Source organism: Dermacentor variabilis, chromosome 6 (genome assembly GCF_050947875.1).
Source record: "Dermacentor variabilis isolate Ectoservices chromosome 6, ASM5094787v1, whole genome shotgun sequence".
Classification (NCBI taxonomy): domain Eukaryota; kingdom Metazoa; phylum Arthropoda; class Arachnida; order Ixodida; family Ixodidae; genus Dermacentor; species Dermacentor variabilis.
The window spans coordinates 60,507,796-60,535,314 of record NC_134573.1 but is presented as its reverse complement, the minus strand read 5'-3'; positions in this window follow the sequence as shown (position 1 = coordinate 60,535,314).

Genomic DNA, 27,519 nt, shown 5'->3' with positions numbered 1-27,519 from the left:
CAGGGGACGCGCGAGAGTCGCGCATCCCCACAAGTGAAACAACCAGTCGGCTGGTACTAAATGATTTCACGGGATGAAATCACACATTAAACGTAAATGAATACACGCGAGCAAAAAAACAGCAACATTGCTGGCCCAGAACCACAAAGAACACTGATGTTTTTGCGCGCGAAAGAAGAATTTCGCTAATTTATTGCTTTAATAGCAGAGTTAAGGCAGAATCCATCTCACGATGAGACAAAGAGGTACAAGCGTGAATGATATGTTGGACACCTTAGCCTGGCTGTTCACCTGACTTGCGACTCCAGGTGCTGGATGATGATTATGATGTATACAGCGATGAATACTTAACAGCGCAAACAGTCAAGTACACACATATATAAAAGAATAAATACATTTACAAAGTTTCGTTAAGGCCTGTGGTGCCCAAGAACGTCTGCAGTGCTTTCGTGGCGCACAGCGCGCCGGTGGTGCTCTGCCATGGGCTGAGAATGTGCCGCAGTTTCCAGCTCGAGTCCCGTTGCAGATGCAGTGCCGCCTTCAAGGTTAGTCTCTCTGACGCGTAGCGGCAGCAGTTGCACAGAGCATGTTCGGGTCTTCACGGGTGTTATATTCAGAGCCTACTGGCTAGTCCTTCAGTTTAATTTTGAACCTGAAGTAGTTCGAGTAGGCCGCGTTGAGTCTGATGCGGTGAAGGCATGCTTCGTCTTGTCTATCGAGACCTCGGGTCATATAATAGCCACACGATGAATTGATTTTGTATAGGCGTCCGTACCGATGGCTTGCACTTGTCCAGAGGGATCGCTGGAAATGCCAAGCGTGTGCAAATACAGATACTAGTGTTGCAGCGTCTTTTCCCGAGAGAGGTAACTGGAAGAACACTTATCTCGCAGTGCCGTGTCCATCTTTGGTACCACAGTCAGCCAGGACGTTGCCTTCTATTCCGCAGTGGGCTGGTAACCGTAGCAGCACAACGTTGAGATGCAGTTCGCAGGCTTTACGCTTATCTGGTGTACATGACGAGTTGTTCCTGCATGTGTGACGGTTTCAGGGACTGCAGAACCGCTCTTGAGTCGATGAGGACGACACATGACTCATCTTTCCTGTCTATGACGTAAATAAAAGCTGCCCGCAGTGGAGCTAGTTTAGTGACTGTAGCCGAAGTGATGTGACTGAAAGTGGTAGAGCTGGTGTCTCACGGTGGCTGCCGGCGCTAAGCCGATCAGTATTCAAGCAATGTTGCGACGCATCGTACTGCCGACGGCAAGATTGGTATCACAGCGACTACCTGAAGCGACGAAAGCAGTATGAGGACGACAGCATGTCGACGATAGGATAGTGTTTCTGAAGTGATGAATACGGTACAACAACGCGGTGACTATGATGACGAGACGTTGACGGCGTGCCGAGAGTGGGATGACTAAGTTAGAATGACGACAATGAAACGACGTCGACTGCATCGCGACGACGGTATCACAGCGATTGCATGACAATGATGGTATGACGACGATGCAGTGACCACCATGAGATGACACGATATCGGGACAATGGCATGACGGCGAGTGTATGACGGTGGTAACGTGACGACGATGGTTTGACAATCACGGCACGACGATAGTCGGAAGATAAAGTTGAAGTGACGGCGACAGAACTGCAAAGCCGGCATCAGGACGACTTTATGACAATGAGTGCCTCACGACTGTGCGCCCGCAGTGGTGGCCATGACGCCATAACGACAATGGTAGGACAACAGATGCGTGACAGCGGCTTTCCGACGACTACGCCATGAAGACAATGGCATGACAACGGCGACATAGTTAAGGGAATGATTACGCTAGAATGACTGAGAAAGAATGACTTCGATTGAACGACGAAGGTAGTATGACAATGACGGCATGACGGCAATGAGATGAAGTTTCTGAAGTTGCCAAATTCTTGAAACGTCAGTGTTACAATGACGACATGATTACAATGATTTGAGGATTACTGTGCGACGATAATGGCAGGACAAGAGTACAACGGCGAAGTTAGAATCACGACGATAAAGCGGCCACGACAGCATCACGAGGACGGCATGATAACGAGCGCATGTCGACAATACTATGACCACGAGGCGAGGAGGACGATGGTATGATAAAGGTATGAGGACAACGGGACGACAACCAGTGTGTTACGATAAAAGTATCACGACGGCTGTGTGACGACGATAGCGTGACGACGACGGCATGAAGAGAGGGATCACGAAGTTGGAGTGGCGGAGATAGAACGACCATAACGATGGTATGACAATGAATGCCCAGCGAGTGCATAGCGAATATGGCGTGAAGACGACGTCATGACGAGAGTCGGCTGAGAGCTGAAATGACGATGACAATGCAACGATCGCAATGGCATAACAGCCTCGAGCACACATCTGTAGTGGTTCATGCTAATGGGCCAATTGGGCCACTCCGTCCACATAGAAGGCGTGACGATGTCAGGTAGCGCAGCTGGAATGATGATGACGGTACGACCACAGCGCCATCACGACTGCGAGCATGACTCAGTGGCCCAAGCTGGTAGACCACTTGGGTAACTGAGTCGGCGTAAGAGGCCAGATAGAGAGCAGATAGATAGACAGATCGGCTCAAAACGCCTGACGTAGGCAAATGATGCTAACCGTAATAAAAAATATCTGCCACCCACGTTTCGTTTAACTTCGTTGCACTTTTTGAGTAGTAGCTAGCCTTTTATACCACTGTCCTTACAGTCCATCGGGGGATGTTTCGGTGTGTGTAAGCGCGAAGCAGCGTCAAAAGTGCAGTTTCTTCGCGAACCCTCTGGACCGCGTGGCTGCTGGCCAACCTTGCTAACATTTGTATCCCTTTTTACTTCATACTATATGGCACATATATTGTACCATAGAATATTATGATTTTGATGCCCCATGGCACATACCCGCAACGGGGGATTGGAAATGGATTGGGCATGAACCAACTAGCCCAAGCAAGAGTTTTGCTTGGAAAAGAAGCAGTCAGTAGAATTTAAAAAAAATATAAGAACAAATGAAGAAATACAAGACAACATAAGTCTTGTTACATTGCGTAGCACGGGTGCGCGATAGCAGATGAGTGCGCGCCAGTTTTGTTTTGGCTAAAGACGCAGAAATAAAATGAATAGAAATTAAAGCATTTCGTAAACCACTTTGCCAAAGCTTCGCATTGGATGGATGCCAACATATGCGCTGGTTTTGTGTACATATATGCATATATACATCATCACAATCGTCATCAGCCTATATTTAAAACCCACTGCACGAAGAAGGCCTCTCACTGCGATCTTCAATCACCCGTGTGTGGTGCTAGCTGATTCCAACTTGCGCCTGCAAACTTCCTAATTTCATCACTCCACCTAGTTTTCTGCAGTCCTCGACTGCGTCTCTCTTTCGTTGGCAGCAATTCTGTAACTTTAATGGTCCACCGGTAATTACACCGGCGATATGTAAATGAGTGCTATCATATCATGAAAAAAAAAGGATTGCGTTGTGTAAGCATGTCTTCAGTAAATTGCATGAGTCAATTTGCATTTTAAGCCGCTTCATACTGTAGCATTAGATTACAGGGTTTTGCTGTTTGCATTTGCACTGATAATGACGTCATCGATAGGAGAGAACGTGGGTAGGGGCTGTAGCACTTAACTTTGTCTATGCCTTCTAATAAAGTTAGTTGTGAGTTCAGCGCTCTCACGTGTGTTTCTTGCCTTCTTTGTCGTCTTGCGCTGCACCTTCAAGGTGTTTAACTAGCACCAGCTTGCCCCCCAAATGTCGATTCTTCTACTGTAACTGTAGCCTAGTGCGTGCGTCATTGGGCACGTGACGGCGCAGCCAATGGGGAGGAGGTGGCGCCACGTCATGAGTGCATAAAATGAGCGCCTTCATGACTATCCGAGGTCTGCAAATGGTATTATCTTCTCGTATTACCACACCCAAGTAGCTTTAAGTGTCTCTACCGCATTTCCTTTCGTTGAATGTCAATTAGAACATTGACTACCCCATTTGCTCTCTGATCCACACTGCTCTCTTCCTGCCTCTTAACTCTTCTGACAGCATTTTTTTTCGTTCCATCGCTTTTTGCGCTGTTCTTTAAGAGAAAGCTTTAGCTCGGGCCCAAGTCCAGCATGGCCTATTCAAATACATGTAAAACGCAGAAATTATTTTCGGAGATAATCCCAGGACCAATTTTAATGAAATATGTTACATTTGAGAAAGAAAGTTAAATTCTAGTGACTGTTGGAAGCGGAACTTCGATTTAGGAACTGAACTTTGTTAAAACAATTTTCGAAAATTCACAAGTTCGAAAAACATAGAAGCACGAAATTTACAATTTAATAGCTCTGCATCAAGAATAGGTATCGCGGTTCTGTAAACGGCATACATTAGATCCGCGTTAGAGTTTCCGCGCCGTCCATGATTTGCACCATAAGTAAGCTATCTTACGCCTTCCCTGAGTGTTAACATGACAGCAAAGCTGACGTCACTTGAGAGAAAGAAAAATACTCTGTACTGTGCATGTCGATTGGCTAACGTTGTAGGCGTTTGCCTCACCGAAGTAACTAAGGACACAAGGGTTTAGAAAGAGCAGCGATAAGTGTGTACGGAGGTTCAGGACTGGCATTTTAATTTCCAACTTTCGAGAGCGTTGCTGTTTCTTTTCCTCTTCATCTGGTACTCGTCCTGTAAATATGTAAATAAACTGAAGTTTCCTCACCGAGCGTCAGCCCTACCTCGGCCCGTAACGGCAACTCTGGCAGGAAGAGCGTTAGAAGATTTTAGGCATCGACGAGGAACCTTCAAACCACCGAATCCCTACGCACACCAAGGATCTACTTCCGCTGAAGGCAGCGTGCAACGGTTTGCGTCTACTCTCGGAATGTGGATGGCGTAGAGCTGAGCGGCAGAGTTCACGGGAGCTCTTCCGAGGACAGGACTGAGCTGCATCACACGATCCGTGGCGACCGGCATCGGATAGCCTTTTCCTGTGAATCAACTCTTAGGCTTTTGTGAACCATTCCGAAGGTGACTGTTACTGTTGTCGGGCGAGACCTTGGCACGCACACTCAAGAAATGACCTGCACGTGCGGAGGACAAAGAAAAGGCTGGGAATTAGGGTACAGTGCCGGTGCGCATTGTACTCGGGCAAATAGGTTCGCACACGCGAAACTCCCTTAGTAGCGGCCACCGTTCTAATTTTGACACGAGGCTCTATCTGCACTCATGCCATATCATTCACACCACCATTCGGGTTTGTTGCCATCCGTAATGATAAATTATATTACAAAGTTGGTGCATGTTCCGTAAGTGCCCGCTTCATTTTCGAATCCATATCCAGCTTTTTTGGTCATGTATCAACTAGAGCTCCAAGCGGCTGCGGCGTGAAACTAGCGCATTTTCAGGGGAAAGAGCGGGTTTTTCGCAAATAATGAAAAAGCACAAGTCGATTATTGAAAAAGGTAGGTGACAGACAGGTTCTAAAAGACAAGCCACACGAGACGAATGCAGTGAATATGCTATGGAAAGCTAGAATTTTGTGAACCAAGCTGTTAGATTCAGCAATGGAAGCATATGGAAACGACGAAAATTTTTACTCCAGTTTTGAGACAAGAACAGTTGCTGTGATAAAACTAGAGCTCCTATCGTAATAGCCACTACAGTGCATGTAGTCTGGAGACTCAGCTTTCGGTTGATGCCTATTACGCTTCGCTACTGCTGCGGCTCGGTGTAGCGTTTACGCCGGGAATCCTCCAGCCACCCTGATGAGTACGTCCGGGGATAGGAGCGAAGGAAAACCGTCTATTCTACATTAGTTACACTGGCTCCAGATATGGACGCCCACTCTATGAAGGAGCATATTTAACGTCATCACATCAGGGTACATCACCCCTCACTCACTGCACCAAAGGCCCGCCTTTAAGACAGTCCTCTTCCTTAGTAGACTAGACTAGGGAATCCGAAGACTATCTCGGCCATTCATAAGTGTCCAACCATTCGCACAACTAGCGTTCGTTGTTGCACCGTCCCACCGTCCTTTGTTGCTCCCACGAGGCAGCTACGCCACAATGTGGGAAACACAAGTCTACTTGGCTCACGCGGTGGTCCTACGCGTTGGGCCCTTTCATCAATTAGTGGGCTCTTAGTGACGGTCAGTTTGCAGCGACTCTTTAGGGTTGTTAGCACGTCTACAAAATCAGGTGGTCGTTGCCACCTGGAAGAGAGCTTCTTTTTGACCCGTCAATGGCCAGCGTCAGGGCTGCGTCAACGTCAGTACGGACGCTGATGAAAGGGGGGTGCCACGAGCGAAGCACCTAAGGAATTCCTTTAGCCGTGTTGAGAGTAACACCAGTAACACTACACATGGCGTAACACTATTCCCAAAAGTGATTTTTGGAGCACAGTCGTGCAAATTCACGTCGCATCTTGATAAACTCAAGCGTATCATTGTGGGAACGTCGGAAGCGTTGGCCGAGTGCTTCATTTGCACGCACCTATCCTACAGCGGTTGGATACAGTGCTCCATGATAGTTGTCTTTAACTACGTAGGACATAGTTTCACAGAGCCTCACTAGATGGCAGCAACACAAAAACTCAAGATGCGGTTTCGGTTTTGTCTTCCTCAGTGGTTGTCTTCAAATATTTTCTATTTTCCTTCCTAAAACGTAGCAATATCATGCTCATCTGTTAAGTCACCGCTTTTACAATATTATTTGATTTCTTGGACAATATAACTACGACCATGCGCATGTCTGTGTTACGTAAGAAAAGAACTTGCGTGCCTTGTAGCATAGAATGCACCTAAGACGCAAAGTTTTTGAAAGTCCCTGAAAACAAGCAACATAAGGTGATCTAATCCTGATTATAGAGGCTTGTATTATTCTGGCTGAGAAAGGAAATAACAAAACTAGGTATTTAATGCGTAAGCATTCTTCGGCGAGTACACTTGAAAAATCTGTCCGTGACGCGAAAAGTGTATAATGCCTTGTATTTGCACAAAAGGCGTAATTTGCAACGACATTTAATTGTTATAAGAATTTAAACGAAGATGATTAGTAGCTTTATAAGCAATAAGGAACAATCAAAAGAAAAGAAAAATTGATCAGAGTGAATACCTGTAGGAATACATAGAGCTCCAAGAAAATGCATGAGGCAGCCCAAGTAGGAGCGGGTCAACTAAGTTCTGTGGTGGGTGAACTGCAATTCTGGGGTGGGCCAACTAAAATTTGTGGCTGAGCCAAACTAAAAATTGGGTGTGGGCCAACGGAAATTTGGAGATGGGCCAACTTGGAATTTGGGGGTGGGCCAACTTGATTTGGGGGTGAGCCTACTTGAACTTTGAGGGTGGGTCAACTTAATTTTGAGGGCGGGCCAGCGTAAATTTGGGACTGGGCTAACCTGACGTTTTTGGGTGGGCCAAATGAAATTGGGGGGTATGCTTACACATACTTAGACAACTCCAGTAGAGTACGTGCTGGTGGGCGAGTTGGTTATACATGATTACAACGAAGGCGCCAAATAAAACAACGGACAAAGGAATGAGTCACGAGACAACCACGTAGGCGCACTAAAGACTGAGCGTTTTATTTCTTGACGCAGGAATAAATAGCTGCTGTCAAGGATCAGAACAACAACAAGAAACAGGGCCGTCATCTGCATTGCACAACGAAACCACGATACAGAACAACTTCTAAATGCCGCTCCCAAGACACGCCAGTTCCTTTGCGGATAGAGAAACTGAGGCTTCACTGATACAATCATCACCTCACTTCTTAAACTCAAGCGCTTCCAATACACTCCCTTGTCAGTTGATTATCACCTCTGTTCAAAACACAGGTTCTATTAAAATCTGGAATGTACTTGTGAGCCTTACAATGCACACTATATGTGACCGGAGAGCTTGTTTTCCATCTTATATCAATACTGATGGATGCAAGGTTGTTTTAAACTCTGCCAATACTAATGATGACTGGGTCTCCAATTCAGGACTGTCACAATTAAGAACACTAAAATATCATCCACAGATCTAAAGATCTGCATCACATTTGTCCCTGATAAGCACTGCTTTAACAGGTTGTATTCTGAAGCTAAAAAGATGTCGCTTAAAACAGGGGCTATGCACGAACCTATACACACACCCTCTCATTCCACTTTATGTGCGTGGACTTCAGGTACAAGGACAGCAGTTCCAAAAAGGAACCTACTGCTATGCCAGAGGCGTTCTGGAAAGCAACTGTTGCAAATTTATCGATACAGCCAGTGACGCACTCCATCAATTCATTTTGTGGTATCGAGTAATACAAGTCTTTCAGGTCAACAGGGAAGGCGGATAGCATTTTGTTTTCATTCTGTGCGATATATTTTACGACGCCTTCAGAATTCGTCCCGCGAAACGGGTTGTCAATGGGTAGTCTACTCAAATTTTGCTGCAGACACAAGGAGACCTGTTTTTGCCGTGACTAATTTTCTGAGACTATGACCCGGAAGAGGCAATTAGATTTGTGAGTTTTTGCCGAGAAGAATACATCAAGGCTCAACTTTAGCAGCTATTTATTCCTGTGTCAAGAAATAAAACGCTGAGTTGTTAGTGCGCGCACGTGGTTGTCTCATGTTTCCTTCCTTCGTCCGTTGTTTTATTTGGCGCCTTCTTGGTAATCCAGTAGAGTTTCTGCATGCCTTTATTAGTGGGAGAGGGGCAACGGGGTGAAGGCAAGTAACGTGCACGAATGACAAATTAGTGCTCTGCATTCCTTTCTCTACATAACTTACTGGAGTTCAAAGAGGGATCGCTGTCTTATAGGCGAAAAAACATTATTGTGCCTTGCTGCATAAATCAAGTTCCACTTCTTTGAAGACCAACTGCATCAAAATTGCGGGCACAAAAGCGGCCTTGTTTCACAAAGGGCAGGCAAGAATAAGCTTCTTGCAAAATATTATGCTTGAAATGCAAGCTGGTGCATTAGAATAAGCTAGAAAAATTGACGTTATTCATACTGATGCTGACGAAAACGCCACTCGCTCGATAAAATTACATAGAATTGAGAACATCAGATAGCTAAAAAAATGAAGAATACGTTTTAGCCTTGAGTCATACCGCTAAGTTGTGGACGCGCCGTCTTCGTAAGTTACACTTGTTGGCTGTTAAAAATGATCACATAATTACCAGCCTCGCATCTGTGACAATATTGCTATGATACCATATACGCTACTCATTTATGAGCAACTTTGCCTAAGTGAAATTTAGTTGCAGCAGGACTTTACATGGATATAAAGCTCCATTTGGCTTTCAGTACTTGGACGCGATCTCGACACCTCAGCCAAGACGGTGTGGGAGTCGCAGCAGTGTAGAGCCACGCATGCATTTTTGGAAGTTTTGCACAGGCACCCGTAAGTACGTATCCTTACGTGGGCACTGAACAGTGAGCTGTGTTTCGTGACTGCTCTCGAGACTAATGAGCCTGGAAATGTGCTGCATAAAGTATAGTATGCAGCCTAGGAGAACAAAATGTCTATTCGTATTGAATTCGTCGGGGCGGCGTGTTTCCTTACCCCCGTATTCAGAAATGCAACTTAAATCGAAGCCCATACTTGGCTTGATTTAAGTGACGCCTGGCATTAAGGTGCCCAACAACGCTTACTGCATTTCCTTGAGCGCGTTCAGGATAGGCGTCACTTAGATCAAGTCAAGCACGGGCTTCGACTTAAGTTGCATTTCTGAATACGGGGGTTAGACTTTCGGCTGTCCGCAATTCGCACACAGGATACTCTGCACACGTAGCTGTTGACATCACGAGATATCGGCCACCTTAGCATACCGTATGTCTTCACATGTACCTTTGACATAACAGAACAAAGTAGCAAAGAGGCGTTTACATATTTTTGATCTTTTATTAGGATTACTGTGAGTACACTGATACTGGATGTGCCACTAGAAATTTGCTAGGCTGAGTCGCTGTATGAAGCATGGCGACACGCCGACATTATACTGATCCCCAAACCGGGCAAACCTGTAAAGGTTGAAAACTTGCGGCACATCTCCCTAACATCCTGCATTGGGAAGCTCATGGAGCATGCACTCTTGCAGCGTCTGCAGTCCTTCCTCGAAGAAAAATCTGTCTTTTCTCACGCTCAATTCGGATATCGAGCTCATCTGTCTGCCAAAGATGTGCTTTTACAATTGCGGGAGGAAGCCATAGGACCTCCGTCGTGCGCCAAAACGAGAGCACTCATCGCCTTAGATCTAAAAGGGCATTCGATAATGTTGAGCATGACCTCATCCTTCGCAGTGTCGTATGTACAACTACATCCGCGCATTTCTTCGAGATCGCACAGCCACCGTAGGAATGGGACCGCATCGATCCAGTACGATTCGCCTTGTAGGACGTGGGACACCCCAGGGCTTAGTTCTTTCCCCTACTCTATTCAATATCGCGCTCGCAGGGCTCCCCCGGCTACTCTACCCTGATGTCGCCCACGCAATTTCTGCCGATGATATTACTATCTGGTCGACATAAGGTTGCGACAGAGCCATCTTGGACCGACTCCAGCAAGCATTCGACACAGTCTCCGAGTACGCGAGAAAATGCGGCTTAAGATGTGCTCCGCAAAAGTCGGAGCTCATAATCATTCGCCCCCACAGCCGCTCCTCTACTCCCCCTATCACTGTGGATGGGGATGGCATACATAGCACAGGTGAATCGTGCTCGCATCCTCGGCCTACACGTCCAAGTGGATGACAGGGGGGTATTCTGTAAGAGTCCACCTAGTGGACTGTCCATTTCGGCCGCTGCTGATTGGCTAGGGCCGCCCGTCTCCTCCTCTCTCGTACAGCTGCATTCAATCAGCAGTGGCCGAAATGGACAGTTAACTAGGTGGACTCTTACAGGTGGTCTAACTATACTTTTGCCCTTCTATCCAGACAGATTGAGCGAATTCTGGTCTTGATCCGGATGGTCTGTGACAGGCGCTCGGGCCTTGGAGAAGAGGACCTGCTGCGCTCGGTGGAGGCATGCGTGATCAGCCGGCTTACATACCATCTCTCATTTCAGCGGTTGACCCAAGCGCAACAACTTCGCATAGACGCAATGATTCGCAAAGCGATGAAGCTGGCCAATGGCCTCCACTTAGTCTGGACCCCTGGTCATACCTCGTTGCCGGGTAACGAAAGCGCACATGCGGTTGCCCGAGAAATTCCCCTCCGGGCGACTCGGCGTGGAGAGGCAGCTGGTTCAGAGTGGGGGGATCCCTTGCTCCGTTATAAAGATATACTCGGTCATTATACACGCATTCGTCGCAACCACGGCGCACCACCATCGTCCTTCTGGCGAGAGGAAGCAGTGGTATTACGCCAGTTACAAACTTTTCTAAATTTTGTGTCTCTCAATAAATTCTACCCACACTGTTATGCAGATCGTTGCCCTGGCTGTGGCAGCTCGGCCCCAATCTTCCACGTCACGTTTGAGTGCACTGCAAACCTCTTTCCTCCCTTGCAAACTCTCCTTTACCCTTACGCGACAAAGAGCTGTGGGACGATACCCTCCGCGACGGACCTCCCGAGTTCCTCCGAGCTGTTATACAACAGGCTCGAAACATCGCCGGAATCTTTTCAGGGACCCTGGACTGAGGGTTCCTCCCAGGCTGCTCTCTCCACTCAAATATTATTCATAAATATGTTTTGCTCTCTCTCTCTCTCTCTTGCGAATTCCTTCCTACACGCAGGCTCGTTGTTCCACGTCTCCCCGACTTCTTCTTCCACTTTCCTCTCTGCTCGCTTCTTGTTGTTGCTGGTTGAATTTGTTCGGCGCGCCCGCGTCACCGCTGCAGCGTGTCGTCGTTGCCTCCGCATGGCTGACCTACTCCGATAACGGCACTCGCGCACTTGACGCATCACACCATCGCATAGCTTTTTTGATTCCCATTCGTTTGATATTTATGTCCGTATGGTTTATAATTACCCATCACTCTTAAAAAGGTTGCACCCTTTGGGATGTATACTTGTCCCGCAACAATTATCGCCATCTGCCTTGCTTGCATTTCCTTTCTTGAAAACTCAGTGCTCACTACCTTCCTGTCGAGAATGCTGTGTCACACTGATAACGCGCAATCCGTTCGCGACTGGGAAGTACCGGGTTCGCAGCGTTAAACAAAGGAAACGCGGGCAAGACAGATCACGACTATTGTTGTGGAATGAAATAAGCCCCAAAGGTTGTAATTTTTTTTAAAGATTGATCAGCTAGCTAAAGTTACGTCATATCACGTGAATCTACTTCACGAGATATGAAGTACGCGAGGTACAGTGGTATGAAGTACGGAGGTTCAGCGGTGGCATAGAGGTAGAGCCCCCTCGCGTGCAAGAGGACCATGGCTCGAATTCCGGTGCCGCGCATTTTTTCCACCGGATTAAAAGAAATCCGCGTGTTGATAAAAATTGCATAAAAAAGGCCTGGTGTACGGCCTGATCCCGGGGACTAGAACGGGTAACGCACTCCTACACCAAGCAGGATTGGTACCCTGGTGCAGTACTTCGCCACAACCTTCTATATGAATACAACAATCAAACTCCGACCCTCAGTCCCCAGCAGCTTCGAGGCAACTGGCCACGGCAGCGGTGAGACCTGTGAAGCAGCAAATGGTGTTCAGAATCTCTGAGTCCGGACAGGCCGCCATTGGAATCTGAGCCTGGCAGCCCTTAACACTAGAACGTTATCTAGTGAGGCGAGTCTAGCAGTGCTATTGGAGGAATCAGCGGGCAGTAAATGGGATATAATAGGGCGCACTGAGGTTAGGAGGACAAAATAAGCATATACAGTGATAAAAAAGCTGGCACGTCCTGTGCCACCGGGGCTTAGCGAAGAGACGAGAACCAGGAGTCGGATTCCTGATTAATAAGCACATCATCATCATCATCATCATCATCATCATCATCATCATCATCATCATCATCATCATCATCATCATCATCATCATCAGTCTGCTTACGTCTAATGCAGGGCAAAGGCCTCCCCATACTTCTCCAACTACCCCTGTCATGTACTAATTGCGGCCACGTCGTCCCTGCAAACTTCTTAATCTCTTCCGCCCACCTAACTTTCTGCTGCCCCCTGCTACGCTTCCCTTCCCTTAGAATCAAATCCGTAAGCGTTAATGACCATCGGTTATCTTCCCTCCTCATTACATGTCCTGCCCATGCCCCCCCCCCCCCCATTTCCTTTTCTTGATTTCAACTAAGATATAAATAACTCGCGTTTGCTCCCTCACTCAATCTGCTCTTTTCTTATCCCTTAACGTTGCACCCATCATTCCCCTTTCCATAGCTCGTTGCGTCGTCCTCAATTTAAGCAGAACTCCTTTCGTAAGTCTCCAGGTTTCTGCCCCGTACGTGAGTACTGGTAAGACACAGCTGTTATACACTTTTCTCATGAGGTATAATGTCAACCTGCAGTTCATGACCTGAGAGTGCCTGCCAAACGCAGCCCTGCCCATTCTTATTCTTCTGATTATTTGTCTCATGATCCGGATCCGCGGTCACTACCTGTCCTAAGTAGATGTATTCCCTTACCACTTCCAGGTCCTCGCTACCTATCGCAGAAGCATACCACTGGATCCACGATGCGACGGCGAATCGACTGACACCAAGATTCGAGGTGGGGCTCGTATATTCACAATTTTACGGAACCTTTTCTGCTCCTAGACGCCGACTTGAGCTTAGCCTAGCTAAGCTTAGTGAGGAGTAGGGCCTTTGTTGGACCTAGTAAGCCCACCTGCCCGCAGGCATGGCGGATACAAGCATGGAAGATGAAGATTTTGCTGGAAATGAAAGAAACAACGCTCAGGACGAATTCGGCTGGCAAGTAGTGGCTGGCCGAAGATCATGAGCCAGCACAAAGGCTTTGGATGAGGAGAGCACATTGCCATGCAATCAGCAAGAGCATGGCGTCAAGAAAACCGCCGTCGGTGGAATGGTTAAGAATCGGGCTATCAAAGCTTCGAGGATGCCTCAACTGCCTGAGGAGCACAGAAAGATCATTATACGACCTCGAGGAGGGCCCAATTTGAACAAGGTGTGCACCAGCACGATTGGTTCTGCAGTCGTCGAGGCGTCCGGGCTAACGGAAGACGAGGCCCGTGAAGATGTCTGCCCAAACTTCACTCAAAATACCATCGTAGTCAGCACACCTAAGCCCGAACATGCTGCGAAGTACGTTAGAATCAAGTCTTTCAAGATTATGGAAGCGGAATACGAGGTAAATGCACACGAAGCGGCACCACATGCCACATGCAAAGGTGTCATCCGAATAGTGGACATCAGATACTCCCAAGCTATGATAACAAGAAATATCGTGCATGACTTGAACCCGCTTGCGCTGGCTGCTAAGCGCATCAAGACGTCGGGATCGGTCATTGTACTTTTCGATGGACTCAAAGTGCCCAATTTTTTCAGGTATGGATCCACACTAGTGAGATGCTACCTTTACATGAAGCAATTCGACGTCTGCTTCACCTGCGGAAGGGTCGGGCACTGCTCCGATGTGTGTCCAACACCTGACTTTGTTCAGTGCAGGGGTTGTGGAACTCGTAACCCAAGAGATGAACATGTGTGTGTACCTAGGTGTAAATTTTATGAAGGCGATCACCCTACCGGCGACCAGTTTTGTAAGAAAAGATTTCAAGTCCCTTACGTCGTACGACTCCGTCGAAGAGAGCGCAGCAGGACTCGGTCGTCAACAAGAGCGCAGTCGGAGGCGCAACAGGTGGCGCCCAACCATCGCCCCGAGGACAGGGAGCACTCACGCTCCAGGAGTCGCACCAGATCCAGGCATCGCACACTATCTAGGGAGAGAAGACGCTCCAAGTCAAGGGAAGCGCAGGTGCGCTTCGTGCAAAGGGACTCAATACCTGGCGAGAAGATGACGCCAGGAACCACCTGCGCTGACAAAGTAAAAGGTATGGCGAGGGTTGCTGGGGGCGCATCGGCCGCTGTGCGTGATGACAATGATGCCAGAATAGAGCAATTAATTAAAGAAGTAGCTTCTTTAAGAAAAGCTAATGAAGAATTGACCAGGCAGGTAGTAGAGCTTCGTAAAAAAGAGCAGTCAAGCCCTACTAGAGTAAAGATAGATTGACCTGTAAGCAAAAGCAACGACCGAGGGGAATCCAGCTCCCCTGCCCCTAAAGAGAGAGCGGTGAGTTCCGAGGATGATTCAGTCTTTTCAGCCCTCAGTGAAATAAAAGAGGCAATTAAAGCGATAAGAGAAACAGTGGAAACGACCAACTTTAATGTGGACAAATTGTGGAAATGGAGGCTAACGACGGGGAGAAGACTTAGGAAAATGGATGCGCGAGGGGATGACGACGATGAATATCTGCCATCGGAGGCGGAGAGTATAAAGTCCATTCCTGGATTGTCGGGGGCCATCACACAGAGGAAAATAGCAGGTAATAGAAAGGCAGCCTCACCTAATAACAATGACAGTAATCATGGATTTAACGTGTGACAATGCAATTGTCGCGGGTTCCAACACAAAAAAGCAGCACTGCAACAGGTTGTCAGTTCATCTGAGGCCAGACCAAAGGTAATTATGCTGCAGGAAACCTTAGCGGATGAAATTATGCTCACTGGCTACAAAGTTATATGTAGAGACAAAAAAGTGGGGAGGGGTTTGGCAACCCTCATTCACAAAAAGTTGCCATACATTGAGCATGATATTCACCTTAGACATTCCAGGTTTGAATTTATTCTAGTTGAGATAGTACTTAAAAGGAACAGAGGTACGACGCAAAGCATTTTCCGTTTGAATATTTACAGCAGTCCTTATGACATGACACATAGGTTTAGAGCACTCTTCAACAAGGTGCTTTCGGTTGCCAAAAACTCCCCGCTCATTATTGGAGGGGACTTTAATGCTCCCTATCGCACATGGGGATACAGTTGGAACACAAAGAAGGGAGAGGAGCTATGTAGTCTTGCCATGGACCTGGGGTTATGCTTGATTACTGATCCGGCGTATGCCACCCGTTGTGGCACGTCCACAAGCAGGGACTGCACGCCAGATCTTACTTTTGTAAACAATTCAAGAGGAGCCAATTGGGAAAATTCTAACTTGGATCTCGGAAGCGATCATTACATCATACACATATCCATACGCATACCGAGACAGGAAACTAGAATCTTCAAATTCACTGATTGGGATCAGTTCAGAAAAATCAGGGCGAACAGAAGGAAAGGGGGGCCTCTAGATGCCGAGCAGGAGCCCTTTCAGATTTGGGTCATCTAGTTCAGAGAGGACGTCAAGGAGGCCACTAAAGAAATCAGGACAGAGGAAAATATTGAAGCTATGGACAGCAGGCTGGAGCATCTGATTGAGACCAAACAGGCTATATTACAGAGATGGACAACGCAGAAACTTAACAGAAGGCTAAGGAAAAAAATGCGCAATTAAACAGAGAAGGCGACGATCATTCGAAGACCCTCGTGAAGCAACAGTGGGATGAGATCTGTAAGCAACAGTGGGATGAGATCTGGGCTGATGGTAGACTCAAACATGGAGGTAGCTGGAACCTCCTCAAGCACTTGCTCAACGGGAATAAAACAAGGACAAGCAAGAGAACAGCTATAGCTAAGTTGGTTCATCAGGAAAGCCAATATAAAGCAGTGAGGGATATCATGGATAGTCTCGCAGCCAAATATCTCCCGCTTAAACAACCAAATGAAGGAGACGAGAGCCCCGAGTATACTGGAGGCATATGTGAAGAACTTGACCGGGACTTCATTGAGAATGTAGTGAGGGCGGCTTTTCGCCGTCTTAATGGTAGATCGGTGGCTGGACCTGACGGAATAACTAACAAGATATTAAGAAATCTAGATAATGAATCAATCTCTTATCTAACTGAACACTTCAGTGAATGTTGGAGAAAAGGGGTATACTCAGTGGCATGGAGGGTGGCCAATACTATCCTCATACCAAAGCCAGGCAAACAACTCACTCTAGACAACCTCCGTCCTATTTCCTTGACGTCATCTCAACGCAAAGCCATGGAACATGTTATCCTAAATCGACTCACGAAATACGTTGAGCAGAACGACATCCTCCTATAGAACCTGATCGGCTTTCGTCCAGGGCTGTCAACTCAGAATGCTATGCTGCTGATCAAACATCAACTTATGCAGGCCAGCCCAGCGCATACGAAAGCTCTTTTGGAATTGGATGTGGAAAAAGCTTTTGATCGTATAAAGCATAAGGCAATACTTGACGTTCTCTCAGAGATGAGTTTAGGTAAGAGACTTTTTAACATGGTTAAAGACTTTCTTAGAAATAGAACTGCACAACTCATGCTGGGTGAGCTTAAATCAGAAGCTAAGAATTTGGGAAATAGGGGCACTCCACAAGGGGCTGTGCTCTCACCCATCCTATTCAATTTAGCAATGTTCAAGGTTGCAAGAAATCTGGAGAAAATTGAGGGTATACATTATGTGATATATGCCGACGACATAACCATATGGAGTGCCTAGGGCAATGTAGGACAGACAGAGACCAGATTACAGGAAAGTTTATATGTTGTAGAGAACACACTGAAAGACATGGGGTTGGAATGATCGGCAGCCAAATCAGAACTCTTAGTCATTAAACATCGCAGAAAAGGTCGTAAACCAAGAGGTGACATTCCGGAAGATGAGCCAAGAGTGCGCAGTCAGATGAGCCATGAAGGATGCGCAGTCAGGCTAGTTGAAAAAATCAAGGTTCTTGGGTATGACATAGGCGGAAACAATACTAACTATAGAACAATACAACATATCTCGAATAAAACAGATGAAGTCATTAGGTTACTAAGGAGAATTACCAATAGACAAAGAGGCTTAGGAGAAGAGAGCGCTTTGAGGCTAATACACGCCTTTGCTCTCTGTCACTTCACTTATGTGGCTGGATTATTCAAAGGGAAGCAGGCAGAACTTAACAAACTGAATGTGATGCTGAGGAAGCTCGTTAAAGTAGCCCTAGGGATACCCAGTAACGCTGCAACCGACAAACTCATGAGCCTAGGGGTGCACAACACAATGGAAGAAATCGTGGAGGCCCAACAGCTAGCACAACACGAAAGATTGACAAAGTCACGAGCTGGCAGGAACATATTAAAGGCAATAGGTACAGAACTGAATACATCAAGGAGCCCAATAGAGGCTGAAGTAGAATTAAGGACTGAAGTTAAGAACAAGATCAGAACCAACCCTCTCCCCACAAACATGCATCCAGGATATAACGTCGAAAGGAGAAAGGCAAGAGCTAAAGCACTCTTGCAGGAAATAGAGCAGCAGAACCAACTGGCAACTATAGTTGATGCTGCCTGGGTGAAAGGTAAAGAAGCATATACGGCCATTGTATCAAATTATCAAGAGAAGGTGGAAGACGCTCTCACTATATTTACCAAGGACCCCATGTTGGCCGAACAACCGGCAATTGCTCTAGCCATCAGGACCATCAGTGGGCCTGCATTTACAGTGATTCGAAATCCACTGTAAAGTGTTTTGATAAAGGCTACGTAGCTGGAGTTACAGCTAAACTTTTTGAAAACATTGGGATTATGACAACTGAAATCCGATGGTTTCCTGCGCATATGGCGAAAGTGGACGAGACTCGGGTAAACCTCAATGAGGTTGCTCATGACTTGGCACGAAGACTTTCTGACCGTGACAGACACAACCGAGCCGTTCAGCATCAAGCCAGGGAATCTATAGATCATTTAATAACATACAGTGACGTTACAAAACATTACTATTTACTACCAAACATTACTACCACACATTACAATTCCCATATCCACATTCAAAACTGAACAGGGCTCAGGCAGTCTCACTGCGCTTATTGCAAACGGGTACATATCCCACATCGTACACCATTAATAAAATATATATACAGAGGGAGATTAAGATGGACTACAACGATTGTAATGACATCATTGGAATCAGACACATGCTGGCGGGGTGTCCCGCGACTCTCCCCAACCTCGTTGAAGAATGGACACAGTGGGAGAAAAGGATTCAAAGCCCATTGTTTCAGGACCAACTAAGGACAGTCCAGAGGGCCCAAGATGTCGCTGAAAGGCTTGGCCTGACACTGCCAACGTGGGAACGTTGGCACTGTCAGCCTTGGCTTGAGAAGTTGAGCCTCCGGACCTCATTACAATGAAAGTTTTCACATACACACCAACATTCATAGGGAGTCGAGCTAACGACCATTGGTGGGAGTCGAAGCTTTGACCTTTGGTGGGAGTCGAGCCCACGATATTTGCTGTTAACTAAGGTGAAATTGATTAAGGCACTCGAACCCGCGGCGCAACATGGAGATATGGGCGAACCGGCCATAGCTCTAGGCAGGATTCCAATTGACATCGTGAAGGTCCAGAGTCGAATCCAGTAGCTTTGGTGTTAATTAAGGCACATTTAGTTAAGTTAGAGTTAATTAAAGCACTCGTACCTACCACCTTTGGTGAGATGAAACAAGTAATAGGAAGTAACAACGCACCAGAATGAAAATGTCGAGTAATCTAATGAATATCTTGTGAGCGTGCAGGATTTCGCCTTCACCCTCTTAAGCGCATGCTAAAGTCACTGTGACTTATTTTAAGGCGAAAGCTTTAGATTGGCTTATGGATGGAAAAATCGCAAGTCCGCAGTTATCGTACCAAAATACATGGCACCGAAATTCATAGGAAGTTGTACCCTCGACCTTCGGTTGGAGTCGACCCCACGAATTTTGGTGTTAATTAGGGCACTTTAGGTCATAGATTTCTTTATATAAAAGCGTGAAGCCGAGGCGAAGATGCGTCACCACTTCCTGTGGTGTTAATTAGGGCAGAGTTAATTAAGGCACCTTGAACTTACGACCTTTGGTGGAAGATAGCAAGTAATGAGAAGTAACAACACACTACGATCAAAATGTCAAGTAACGTAATGAATGTCTCGTGAGCGGGCAGGCTTTCCTATTCATCCTCTTTAGTGTATGCTGAAGTGGCTGCCAACGCCTTAGAGAGCGGCGCCTCGAATGCACTCGGTATGTGCCACTCATAAATGGACGTCTCGTCAATTTTGGTCACTGAGCATGTTCCACTGGGTGTGTGGCCAGCGAGGGAACAACTGTAATCGTTTGCAGCCTTAGGTGCGTCATGTCTTCGTCTCGGAGGCAACACGCGGACATCTGGGCAGCGCCACCATGTGGCGCAGTGTGTCCGGAAATAAGCGCGAGGGAGAAGCGCAGTTGTCGCATTACGCGTTTCTCCGCGTTCGAACGCACCGGCGCGCGTCACGCATTTTGGTGGTCACGAGCAGAATTCGAGGTGGTTTAGCTAGATGGCGCCGAGTGTTCTTAGGGAAGCGTGAAACAGTATCCGCTGCAGTACGCGGTGGGAATACGCTGTCTCGCTAGTTTGATTCAATGCTAAACGCATTGCTGTCGACAGTCGTCGTGATGGAGGTTCTGCCGATTATATAGAGCGCACCTACTAGGCACCCGTTCTTGGGTCGAGCGCCGCAGTCTCTCGGCCTAACCGCGCGAATGCGCGCGTGTCTTCGTCGTCGTCTTCTTCCGCAGCTGGCTCCGATGCCTCTGATCGGGCTGGCGTTCCCATACTAGGAAGTGCCATCTTGGTAGAACGCGCTTCCGATGGGCTGCGCGAATTTTGGCCTTTTATGCGAAGCATATTACTAGAGCTCAACCCAGCTCCTCAGGCGCGGCGGTGTCGCCTTCAAGGCTGACCACGTGACACCGTGACGTCACGACAGAGGAGAAACGGAGCTCCAACTCGCGGCGTCGCTCGCGGCGTCGCGGCGGTATATAAGCAGCTGCGCTTGTTTCTAGGTGGCTTTGGCTCAACTCTTGCAAGATGGGCTGGGTGGGAATCGAACCAGGGTCTCCGGAGTGTGAGACGGAGACGCTACCACTGAGCCACGAGTACGATGCTTCAAAGCGGTACAAAAGCGCCTCTAGTGAATGCGGTGTCGCCTTAGAAACGAGCTGTTTCTAAGGCTCAGGCGTGCGTCGCTTGCTCAGGCGCACATTTCGTTGACGCGCCGAACGCTGCGTGGCTCGACGCTCACCGCGTCCAATGCGGGGCGCGTAGTCGCTGCGCCATATCCCATTGTCTTACACCCCTTGGCGGGTCGACGGGAACGCTGTCGCGTTCCACTCTTGAAGGCGAAGCAGAGTAACGCATGAGTTGTTTCTTCGTCTAGCCGAACCAAATATAGCCAAACAACAGCAGTTCACCAGGCTAAACAGTGGTTCAACAACTAAAATAAAGGCTACTATGCTTCGCATCCTGGGCTTAACCTTAGCTAAGCCACAGCCATTTTTTTCGGCAGTCTTTCGATGTGGTTTTCCTAGGTTTTGTGCTCAATCGACGACGGAACTCGAGAGGACTACGGGGGTACCGCTTTCCCCGCAAGTGGGACCTTATTTCCTCCATTTTTGGACTGTGTCCGCACGCAGCACGTAGCTGAGGCGCTGAGGCTACCGCGGCCGACCGGGCCCGCGGCGTCCCCACCGAGGATCGTTTGCCACTCGTGGTCGCGCGGAAGTTGCGAATCATGGCCACTATGGAAGCAGCAACTACACCTGAGGAATCTTCGGTTCCAGGACAATACGTCGGGGAAAGAGGCATTGAGTGCTCTACGGAGAAATCCGAGCTTCTGAGAATTACACGGGGCAAGAAAAGCAAAGAAAGCCTTAACATACGGCTAAAGGGGCCGCCGATACCGGAAAGCCAACAAATCAGGATCCTTGGGATGTGGGTGCAATCCAAGCAGCGCTGCACCCACACGCTGAAAACACTCAAGCAGTCAACAACCCAAATAGCACGCATGATCACGCGGGTGTCACAAAAGAGATATGGGATGAAAGAAGGAGACACACTTAAGCTGGTTGGCAACCTGGTGGTCAGCAGGGTCGCATACTCACTCCTGTACTACAACTGCACCAAACAGGAAATACAAGAAGCGGGCACAATTTTACGCAAAGCGTACAAAACAGCACTTCACCTGCCGAACAATACATCGACAGAGAAACTAATGGCACTTGGTTTAAGCAACATCTTCGAAGAACTAAAAGAAGCCCAAAGTATCGCACAGCTCATGAGACTCCCGCAGACCAAAACGGGAAGGGAACTGCTAATAAGGCTAGGCTTCGCGGAATCAATCAAAGAAACCCAAAGAACGGAGGGGATTCCTGATGAATATCGGAAAACATAGACTGTTAGCCCCCTACCCAAAAATATGGACCCAAACCTCCACACGGCGCGAAGGGACGCAAGGGCGAAATACGTCGAAAAGTACCTGGCCGCAAAAAACACAACAGTATACACAGATGCTGCAGTATACGCCAAGCAAAGAGGCACAAACATAATAAAGACAGCTGCGATAGTAATAAGCCAGGACTACAAAGAGATCAGCAGCGGGTCAATGAAGGACTGCTCGATAACGGAAGCTGAGGAAATAGCCGTAGCTCTAGCGGCAGTGGAGGGCTACCGATCCGAAAGGTCTTTAACGATACTAACCGACTCGCAAGCTACGTCTCGGAATTACATGAACGGCAGAATAGGACGCAGAGCGCTTCACATCCTCCGCTCCTGCAGGGCTAACAACCAAGTCAGGCATACAATTTTCTGGGTACCGGGACACGCTGGGATAGAAGGGAACCTAAGGGCGGAGAAGGAAGCTCGAGAGCACACAAACCGAGCGGCCACAAGCACCGACCCTGTGGAACCCATACCAGTCAACCCAAGCTACTCAGACATTCTGAATTACTATAAGGGGGTCCGAATCAAATACCCTCCACCCCACAACAGCCTAAATCAGCATGAAGCAACCTCTTGGAGGAGGCTGCAAACAGGAACATACCCAAATCTAAACACACTAAGCAAGATGTTTCCAACCCAGTATAGAGACATTTGTCCCTGGTGTGGCGCCAAGCCCAGATTATACCACATTACATGGGAATGCGTTCAGAGCCAACAATTCCTTCAAAGAAAAGACCCGAGTGCGGAGCAGTGGGAGAGGGTGCTCTCCAGCAGCGACCCGAAAGTGCAGCATGGACTAGTAAGGCACGCTCACCGAGTAGCCACCCTAAGTGGTGCCCTGGAATAGGGGCGTCGACCCTGCGCAGATGGGGAATAAGACCGTGAAGACGGCCGACCGCATCTGCCACCGCTGATTTCTAATCAATTAGAGCAAATAAAGTTTTTCCTCCTCCTCCTCCTCCTCCTCCTCCTCCTCCTCCTCCTTCAGGACAATGGTACACTAGCGAAAGAGGAAGGTACGTGCCGCTAGAAAAGAGCGGACCGAAAACTGCGAAACAGCGAGCCCGGCAGAGGCAAGGAGGCAGAAAAATGGCGGCCAAGTCGATCGAGCGTCAGCATACGTGCATTGCAGAGGGCGCCGAGAAACTTTTTCTCCGACCACGTGGTGGCCTAGCTAAGCTTACCAAATATGGAACAGCATATCTGACTGACATCATCAAAATGTCGGCGGGGATTAACCCGCGCGAAGAGAAGGAAGATATAATAACTCCAATTATGAAGCAGCACTCCATTCTCGTCATCACTACGAGTGCGGAGAGGAAGCTGAAGTACGCAAGCGTGAAACAGCTCTTGTTCGACGGTGAACAAGTGGAGACTTTCACCTACGTGGCGACCCTCGAGCACTGCGGAAAGGGAGTCATCCACGGGGTTCCACTCGGATACCCCATCGAAGAAATTCGGTAGCGCCTAGACGGCAAGGATAACCTCGAGATTGGAGGCGTCCGCAGGCTGGGCAAAGATTCACAGTCGATCTTTATTCTCTTCAAGGAGAAAAAAGTGCCAAGTTGGATTTACCTCAACGGGGCACCGCACAGATGCCAGCTGTACCGTAAAAAATACGAAGTGTGTGCCGCCTGTGGCCGACTCGGGCATCGCGCTGACGTGTGCCCGGACCCGACGAACGTCAAGTGCCGTGGCTGCGGCCTCGAGAACCCGTCAAATGACCACAGGTGTGAGCTGAAATGCCAGCTGTGCGGCAAAGGCCACGCCCTAGGAGACCTCAAGTGTCGAGGACTCTGCCGCACTCCCTACGAAGTTAAGAAGCGACAGTGGGAGAAGATGGAACAAGCAACGACGACTGGTGGGGGACATCATAGTCGACAACGCGAACCCATAGGGGGAAAAGACTTCAACTTCCGCGAGGAATCTTTCCGAAAACTGGAAGCAAATCAGAGCAGACCATCGCCGCTGCCCAAAGGAGTCTCCGGTTCCCGTGCCAGGAGCCAGTCCAGGGGGCGTTCGAGCTCAAGGGACCCTGCCAACCCATGGAGACGAGGTAGGAGAAAGGAGCGTAAGGGTGTGAATTTTGCGGGCAAGATCTCCCAGGAAAGTAATCAGAGGGATAAACGGGACGAGGAAATTGAAAAATTAAAGAAAATGGTCGAAAAATTAACGGGGATAGTCGATTCGCAACGGTCCGAAATCCGAAACTTAAAGAAATCACAAAGGCAGGCAACCCCTCCTCCGCAACAACCATTAGACAGATGACCCCCCCCAGCGGCACGTCAACAGCCGCAAGGAGAGGATAAGATGGTCACAGAGGCGTCCCTCCCGCCACCAACGAAACGCAAAATTCAAGAAGCCGACCCTATTCAGGCTGTAGAGAAAAGGGTCGAAAATTTGGAAAGGCTAGAGGCCAAGATGAATGAAATTATGAACCATATCAACATCCAAATTCAAGCTGTCCTCGGGGCATTTCAGAAACAGGCTGAGGAATGCCAAAGGCTAAGGAATGAGATGGTCGCCATGAACGGGTGGCAACAGAATATGGAGCAGATCATCACGCAACTGCAAAATGGCCAGGCGTGCAAATGAAAATCAAATCTGGCAGGGGAACTGTCGCGGCTTCCGGCGCAAGCGGTCGATTCTGCAACAGTACCTTCCGCTATTAGATGAGACTCCTTTGGCGATTGCCCTCCACGAAACTGGAGGACCCGCAAAACTGTCAGGCTATCAGGCATTTCATAGTGGCACGGGGGAGAAATCCTCGGTCACAACTCTCGTGAAAAGAAATATCGCGGCCATTGAACACGGTCTAGAGTCGAGAGAGATCGAGAACCTGTTTGTCGAAATTCTAACCGGAAAACAGAAGGACCCTAGTTTATTCCTTCTAAATTTATACAGCTCACCCAGGCAAAGGAAGGTGAGGTTCAGGGCTCTGCTTCGCAATGCCTTCAAAATTTCAAGCAACCAGCCACTGTCGATAGTGGGGGACTTTAATGCACATCACCAGGAATGGGGGTACCCGCACCAAAGCCCGAAAGGCAGACAGCTGTGGGAAGATACGCATGACATAGGGCTCACTCTGCACACGGACCCTGAGAGTCCAACGAGGGTGGGCAATAGCGTTAGTAAGGATACATCTCCAGATCTGACATTCTCGAAAAACATTACAGATCTAGAATGGCATAATTCAGATAAAAATTTTGGCAGCGACCACTACATAATTGTTTCCATACTGAAAGAGGGCCTTCAAACGCGCAGGGTTCGCGCGCCGACCGTCGTTGAATGGGATAAGTTTAGAGATATCAAGAGAGTGCAGGAACTGGGGCCTATCAGAAACATCGAGGAATGGACGACGGCGCTCAAATCGGACGTTAGGAAGACGACAAAAACGCTCGAAGGGGATAAAGCCCCGGAGATAGCGGACAGCCGTCTTCTGCATATGTGGGAAGCTAAGCAAAGCATGGAGCGTTGTCTCAAAAATCAGAAATGGAACCGCAACCTCAGAAGAAGGATTGCTAGGCATAATAAGGAAATCGAAGATTATACTTTTACATTATGCGAACAAAATTGGGCCAACAAGTGTGACGAAATGGAGGGAAGCATGAACCTCTCCAAGAAGTGGAACATCCTCCGGCACTTGTTGGACCCCGCAAGCTCGAAAACTCAATCCGGTATAAGATTGGCAAAACATAGGCACGCGTTCGTAGGGAAGGATGATTATTTCATGAAGAAATTAATTGAGACGTTCGTGGGGGAAACATCGCGAACTCCACTACCAGACTATGATGGAGCGCCTAACGAGGCGTTGGACGCCCCCATCACAGAAGCGGAAGTGAGGGCAGAGATTGTAAGACTCAGAACGAAGTGGGCTCCGGGCCCTGACGGGGTAACGAACAAGATGCTCAGGAACTTAGACGATGATTCCATTAGTTATCTAATGAAGTACACGCAGGAATGTTGGGATAAAGGCGAGCTCCCACAACAGTGGAAGACGGCAAGCATTATTTTAATACCGAAACCCGGGAAGCCTCCGCAATTGGAAAACTTACGGCCAATTTCCATAACTTCATGCGTGGGGAAATTGAAGGAGCACGTCGTCCAGACCAGACTGATGGGCTTTACGGAGCAGGGCGATCTGTGGCCTCATGAGATGGTCGGGTTCCGACCTCACTTGTGTACGCAGGACGTCATGCTCCAAATCAAACATGATATAATAGACTCAAGGTCTAAAGATGCAAAAGCAATTCTTGGACTAGACCTCACGAAGGCTTTTGACAACGTGAAACATGAGGCGGTCCTGGAAGGGCTGAACAAGATTAATGTAGGTACCAGGACATATCGATACATCAGGGACTTCCTGACGGGAAGAACTGCCTGCATGAGGTTCCAAACGCTGGAATCCCCCACAATTGAGCTTGGGAGTAAGGGTACGCCCCAGGGATCAGTGCTGTCTCCCCTACTCTTCAACGTGGCTATGAGAGAACTCCCCGAGCAATTGGCAAAGCTCGAGGGATTAAAATTTAGTATGTATGCGGATGTTATCACCCTCTGGGTCAACCGCGGAAGTGATTCAGCCATCGAAAACCTGCTCCAGGCCGCCACCGACATCATAGTCGATTACGCGGCCGAGAGAGGCCTCGCATGCTCGCCGCAGAAATCAGAATTGTTTATATACAATCCGAAACACATAAGGTGCAAGGCACCGTCGGAGATCAAAATTAAGGTGGCGGGTAAGGAGGTACCAGTAGTCGAGCAAATTAGAATCTTGAGCCTGATTCTCCAGTCACACGGGAACAATGGAGAGACCGTCAAGAGGCTGCAGAATCACGCAATACAGACCCTGAGCCTAATTAGGCGGGTGGCCAGCAAAGGCCGAGGGCTAAAGGAGAAAAATTTAATTAAACTAATACAGGCGTACATGTTCAGCCGGGTGAGCTATGCAACGCCATATCTCGATTTGAAAGCGCTGGAAAGAGAAAAGATTGATTCTCTAATGAGAAAATGCGTAAAAGGAGCGCTGGGACTGCCCATGTGTACATCAACAGAGAGACTGATGGCTCTAGGAGTGCAAAAACATGGGCAGAACTGGTGGAAGCGGTGCGAACCTCTCAAATTGAGAGACTTAGCACCACGAGGACAGGAAGAGCCATATTGGCCAAAGTTGGATTAAATCCGGACTGAGGCCCCACCCAAAAGGTGGAAGT